At 43.6% G+C, this 6081-nt stretch overlaps 1 long non-coding RNA gene across 1 annotated transcript in view; it reads right to left on the reverse strand.

The window, feature by feature from the left end:
- The window catches only part of LOC103602212, a 4881-nt gene extending 4177 nt beyond the window's left edge, over positions 1–704 (reverse strand). The window contains exon 1 of the long non-coding RNA XR_551511.1: positions 570–704. This is a non-coding gene — a long non-coding RNA (uncharacterized LOC103602212). The remainder of the gene's footprint in view (positions 1–569) is intronic.
- Positions 705–6081: the final 5377 nt, after the last annotated feature.

The raw sequence follows: 6081 nt of genomic DNA on the forward strand, positions 1-6081 counted from the left end.
AGGGTTTAAAATAGGGTAGGCCAGCATCCTTCACAGTGTTTCTCAGGGTTTTCCCAATGATTTTCATTTGTTTATGTTATTATATGAAATTTGCAATAAAATACTTATTTCCAGAATAAAATCTGATGGCATATACAGCATCAAATCGTATCAATTTTGCAAGTTCTCTAAAGGAAAATTGATAACTGTATATTGTGCCTAGGTATTTTATTTCTATAATATTTTAAACATCTTTTCGTTGTAGTATAATACACATAAAATTCACCATTAGTGACATTTAGTACATTCACTCTATTGTCTAACTATCGAGACTATCTACTAAACATTTTTACCACCCCCCAGAAAACCCTGAATCTGTTAAGAGTCACTCCTCGTTTCTCCCTCCCCTCAACACTTGGCAACTGCTAATCTGCTTTCTGTTTCTAAGGATTTTCCTGTTCTGGATATTTCATTTTGTCTGAGGAGGAGCTACAAGTAAAATGCCCACCATACTGAGAAGGTATGTGGAGATTGAGAGAGTAGGGGATTTCATGAGGTAAAGCAAAGAATTTTATTAAAGGGTGACTTACATGCAGGATGATGGATCAGGTGGGCAATGATCCAGCAGTATATCCAAGGTTTCTCCAAGATGCCCCCTGATCGACCCCAAGTTTATATAGGCGGTTCACACAAAGAAAGCAATGGAAAAATCTACAAGGAAGTTACAAACTACAAAAACAAAAACAAAAAAATCCAATAAGTTGATGTTACTGGCTCTAAATGTTCATGACAATGGCGATCTTGTGATGTGGGTGAGCAGACTGGCTCTTGTCATATCAGTACTTAATCATTAAGCTCCTTTATTACAATCAGCAAGTTGTTCCTATCTAATGTCCTGACTACCTTGCCCCTAGTTACTGTATAACTCTTGCAGTCAAGATTCACACGAAGGACACAAGTGATAAGGTTTCAAGATGGAGTCAGTCATGCTCACAGTCTCACACATATGAATGTAATTATAACCTACGTGGCCTTTTCTGTCACATATTATTTTCAACTCTATCCTCATGCTTTTGTAACTTCAGCTTCACCTCTCATTTTTACTTAGAACTGATTGTATTTTGTAAACATAAAAGTAAAACTGTCTCTAAGAGACTTTTCTATCCAGTTAGTTTGCTGAATTTTACTCTGTGTGTGTATCTGTATGTGTTAGATTTTCCTACTGTTTTTTGTGTGTTTCCAGAGATATAATTATATCATCTGCATATGGACTTTTACCCTATAACCTACAATTCTTTTCTCACATTTTGCTCCTTCTTGTTAAATTGTTTTGGCAATTCCCTTCAAGATGATATTGTATATAGAGGAGACATGAAGCTCCTTAGAGTTATTTCTGACTTTAGTGGGAGTTTCTGTCGTGTTCCCTAGATTGTTGTCAATTTTTGGAGGATACATCAATTCCAAATTTACTGTTTTTATAGAATATTATTTCTTGTTGAATATTGCCAACTTTTTTTGTACTTATGAATATGAGCCCCCTATTTTGCCTCTTTATATATCTAGGATGAACTGTATTAGTGGATTTTCTAATATTAAATCTTATCTGCATTCAGGGAGTAAATTCTATTTGTTCATCATATGTCTTTTTTATTTTTTATTTTTTATTTTTTTTAATAAAGATGACCGGTAAGGGGATCCTAACCCTTGACTTGGTGTTGTCAGCACCACGCTCTCCCAAGCGAGCTAACAGGCCATTCCTGTTGGGGCATTGAGGCCACACACCTCCTCCTGGGACAGAGAACTAGCCACGACCCCACCCACATATGCATATGTAACCTGTTGAAAACATTCACCTGGACAGTAGAGATAAAGATGGTGCCTGACGGAGGCCGCCGAGGAGTGACCAAGGAAAGACGTAGTTTAAAATCATTGGATAAAAGATATTTCCGCGCTCGTGCTCACCGCGTGATTGCAACAGCAAAGCATTAGAGCAAGATGCATGCTCACATGACCTTTAAGATGATAGGCTGAAGTTAGGAAATCCCCTTGCCATATGCTTATACAAGCAGGTGCTTGTGTGGAAATAAACGGAACTGCTTGATGGAACCCCTGCCGCATCTGAGTGTCTCTCTGTGGGGCTGAACGGCAGGTGGCATCCTCACCTTCCTCCCGGGCTCTCCGGGCCACTAGGGTGGCAGGAGTAATCTTACCAGTTCCCTCTCTTGCTCATCCCATGGTGGGGGGATAAAAGGGGCTATAGCGAGGTTCGGAGCCTGCCACTCCTGAGCCACCGCAGCTGGCGCCCGAACGTGGGGCACGAGGGTTAGGGCAACCGGTCCGCTGCACGGCCAAGAAAGAAGGGTGATGAAAAGGCCACTGAGCCACAGCACGGAGTTCTCCTCAGAAGAACATCTCCTGGGAGTAGTTGAATTTGTCGGGGTGAGTACCTTGGGTCATGTCGGCTCTCCCCTACCTTCCCCTTAACCCTTCTTGCTTTGCCCTCTTTCACTTTCTTGGACCTTCAGTGAACGGGAAATGAAAGTGAGACAATTGACGAATCCTGGCCGGGGCAACTCCCCGGTGGACTCTGAAGGTCTCATCAGTAGTGACCCCAGTAGCGGCAGCCTGTGTGAGTGAAGGCTCCTCTCCTTTGCTTACTTTGCAATATGGGAAACAGTGCTGGAAAGCATGACAACCCGGCCTTTAATTAGCCTTGCGGTATCTCTTAAAGAGCCAGGGGCTTGACCTCTCAGACAACGTGGCTAACAGGACCTGGGAGGCCGTGATGCAGGGTGCCCTCGGCCAATTTTTTTTCCTATGACACCTGGGATCGAGTCCAGACACTGACCCGTCAGAGAGAAGTCCATCAGGGAATAGACCCACCGTTGGGGTTCTATCCCACTATATCTGCCCTCAAAACATGTTTTCCGCCCATGCAGGGGCCAGCCCCGATAATATGGAGATAGAATGTAAATGGGCCCAGTTTACACAGGAGCGGGCCCTAACTGGGCCCCCGTCTACTACATCTGAAGGAGCCCTGGAGCCCGCCAACCCCAGGACAGTTTTTGAAAAGGATGTGGGGGGATCCCAACACCAAGGTCCCCCTTGCTCTGAGGAACCCGAGAGTAAATTATATCCTCCACTTCCCCGTCCCTCGGATGAATACTCCACCCCTCAAAACCCTTGGGGACCACCTCTGCCATTTAATGATCAGACACAGGCATATCCTGTTCACACACCTGTTCAAAAAAAGATGTTTATAGAAACATGGGAACACCTGATAAGCCCAAGGGACCAGCTCCAGGCCTATCCTGTAAACATTAACCCAGGGGGAAACAGACCGCCATTTGGTACCCATGGGAACCTGGCAATTTAAAAGATTTAAAAAAGGCAGTTGCAGAAGATGGGCCCAACTCGCCTTGGGCTGAGACCATCCTTCAGGGGCTGGCCCACCAACCCTGCACCACCGAAGACTGGAAAATGTTATGTAGGGCCGTACTCCCTGCTGCCTTGTACGTAAAGTTCTGTGCCTTTTTTAAGTAGTAATGCCACCTCCAGGCGGAGAGAAACCAGGTGGCAAATCCTGTGATCCCCATTACATTTGGGATGTTGTCAGGGACCGCCGACCCCTATAGTACAGGAGTACAACAGGCCGCCATCCCACCTCCTCATTTTACTGTGCATCTTGGGGGTGTGAAACTACCAGTGATGCTGATTGGAACCCATCATCCTCTTGGGACTATATTACAGTTAAAAAAATGCATATGCCTTTAATAATAACCCTCCGCCAAGACAAGATAACAGTGGAAACACTTAAAAACCTCCAGAGTGGCCTTGTATGGGGATTAAGATTTATACAAAAATGGATATGATTATGGAATTCTTTTTTCAATTATATATTCCACACAGCCTATTACTAGTAGTGTGGGACCAAACCAAGTTCTTATCAAACCATCAGCTGTTACCAATACTAAAGAAACAAACAGTACACACTCCCCCAAACCAAGGATGAGCCCCGCCCCAGCGCTCCCAGTTTATGGGCAATTGTAAATGCCACTTATACTGCACTTAAATGTCCATAATCAAATATGGCCTGGACTTACTGTGTAGCACGTTGTGGGTAAGGAAGTCTGTATAGGAGGCAATGACACCACTTTTTGTGATAAAAAAGTAACACTCACAGGACAATGGAATAAGCCTGCCCAGGGGAAATGGCTGTGCACCCGGTCAGGACTTACACCTTGTATATATAATGCTTCTTTTAATAATGAAATTTGTGTTGCAGTAGACATTCTTCCCAAGGTATGTTGGCACGAACGATCCGAGATGTACACACATTGGACAACCAAGGGCAGGCGATTACATAAAAGAGGCATCGGAGCCGCAGTGGCCGTATCCTCCGTCTTCGGGGTCATCAGTGCCAGCACAGGAACAGCAGGAATAGCATATGCTTACCAAAACATTCAAGATTTAAGACAGACTGTAGATGAAGATTTAGGCCAATTAGAACATTCTATAAGCCATATGCAAACTTCATTAACCTCCCTTTCTGAGGTTGTGTTACAAAATTGTAGAGGATTAGATCTTTTATTTTTACAGCAGGGGGGCTTATGTGCTGCCCTCAAAGAACAGTGTTGCCTTTACGCTGATCATTCAGGAGTAGTGCATGAATCTTTAGCTAAGGTTAGAGAAAATTTAGAAAAGCGCAAAACAGAATGAGAAGCTCAGGCAAGTTGGTTTCAATCATGGTTTAATAATTCTCCTTGGCTCACAACCTTATTATCATCCCTGGTGGGTCCGTTGTTATAACCTCGTTAGCAGTAACAATTGGCCCATTGGCGCTTACCAAAATAATTAACCTTATACGATGTAATGTGGGGTCTATCACTATGCTTGCCCAAGTGGTAGATGAGGTGGCCCAAGAAACCCTCTAACCCATGGGTAAATATGGCTCTCCAAAAAATTTATTCCAGATACTAAAGAGTTCCACCAGATCTCCACTTGGTTGGATAGTCAATGATGGATAAGATCCCCAGAGGGGGACAACCTAAGACAGGCACAACCACTTGAGGCTGGCGAGACTGTGAGGTTAGCCGCCTACAGCTGCTCATAAAAAACAAAAAGGGAGACCTGTTGGGGCGTTGAGGCCACACACCTCCTCCTGGGACAGAGAACTAGCCACGACCCCACCCACATATGCACATGTAATCTGTTGAAAACATTCCCCTGGACAGTAGAGATAAGGATGGTGCCTGACGGAAGCCACTGGGGAGTGGCCAAGGAAAGACATAGTTTAAAATTACTGGATAAAAGATATTTCCGCGCTCATGCTCACCGCGTGATTGCAATAGCAAAGCATTAGAGCAAGATGCATGCTCACATGACCTTTAAGATGATAGGCTGAAGTTAGGAAATCCCCTTGCCATATGCTTATACAAGCAGGTGCTTGTGTGGAAATAAACGGAACCCCTGCCGCGTCTGAGTGTCTCTCTGTGGGGCTGAATAGGCGTGTGGCATCCTCACCTTCCTCCTGGGCTCTCCTGGCCACTAGGGTCCACTAGGGTGGCAGGAGTAATCCTACTAGTTCCCTCTCTTGCTTATCCCATGGTGGGGGGATAAAAGGGGCTACTGGGAGGTTCAGGGCCCACCGCCCCTGAACCCCCGCACATCCCTGTATAGGATCCAAACCCATGGCTTTGGTGATAACAGCACCACACTCTCCTAAGTAACTCATGGGCTGGCCCCTTCATATATCACTTTTAATCAAGTGTATGATAATATTTTATCATATGCAAGTGTATGATAATATTTTACATAAGATTTTCCTATGTATATGCAGACAAATACCATCTTTAAAACAAAAACAAAAACAAAAACAAAACAAAACAAAACAAACGTAGGAATTAATTTAGCCAAAGAGATGAAAGATTGCTACAATGAAAACTATAAAACACTGAAGAAAACAACTGAAGAAGTTGTAAAAAAATAAGATGTTCATGGGTTGGAAGAATTAATACTACTGAAAGCAATCTACATATTCAATGCAATTCATATCAAAATATCAATGACATTTTCACACACACACAAAAATTCTAAAACTCA

This window comes from Galeopterus variegatus, unplaced genomic scaffold (assembly GCF_000696425.1).
Source record: "Galeopterus variegatus unplaced genomic scaffold, G_variegatus-3.0.2 Scaffold4052, whole genome shotgun sequence".
Classification (NCBI taxonomy): domain Eukaryota; kingdom Metazoa; phylum Chordata; class Mammalia; order Dermoptera; family Cynocephalidae; genus Galeopterus; species Galeopterus variegatus.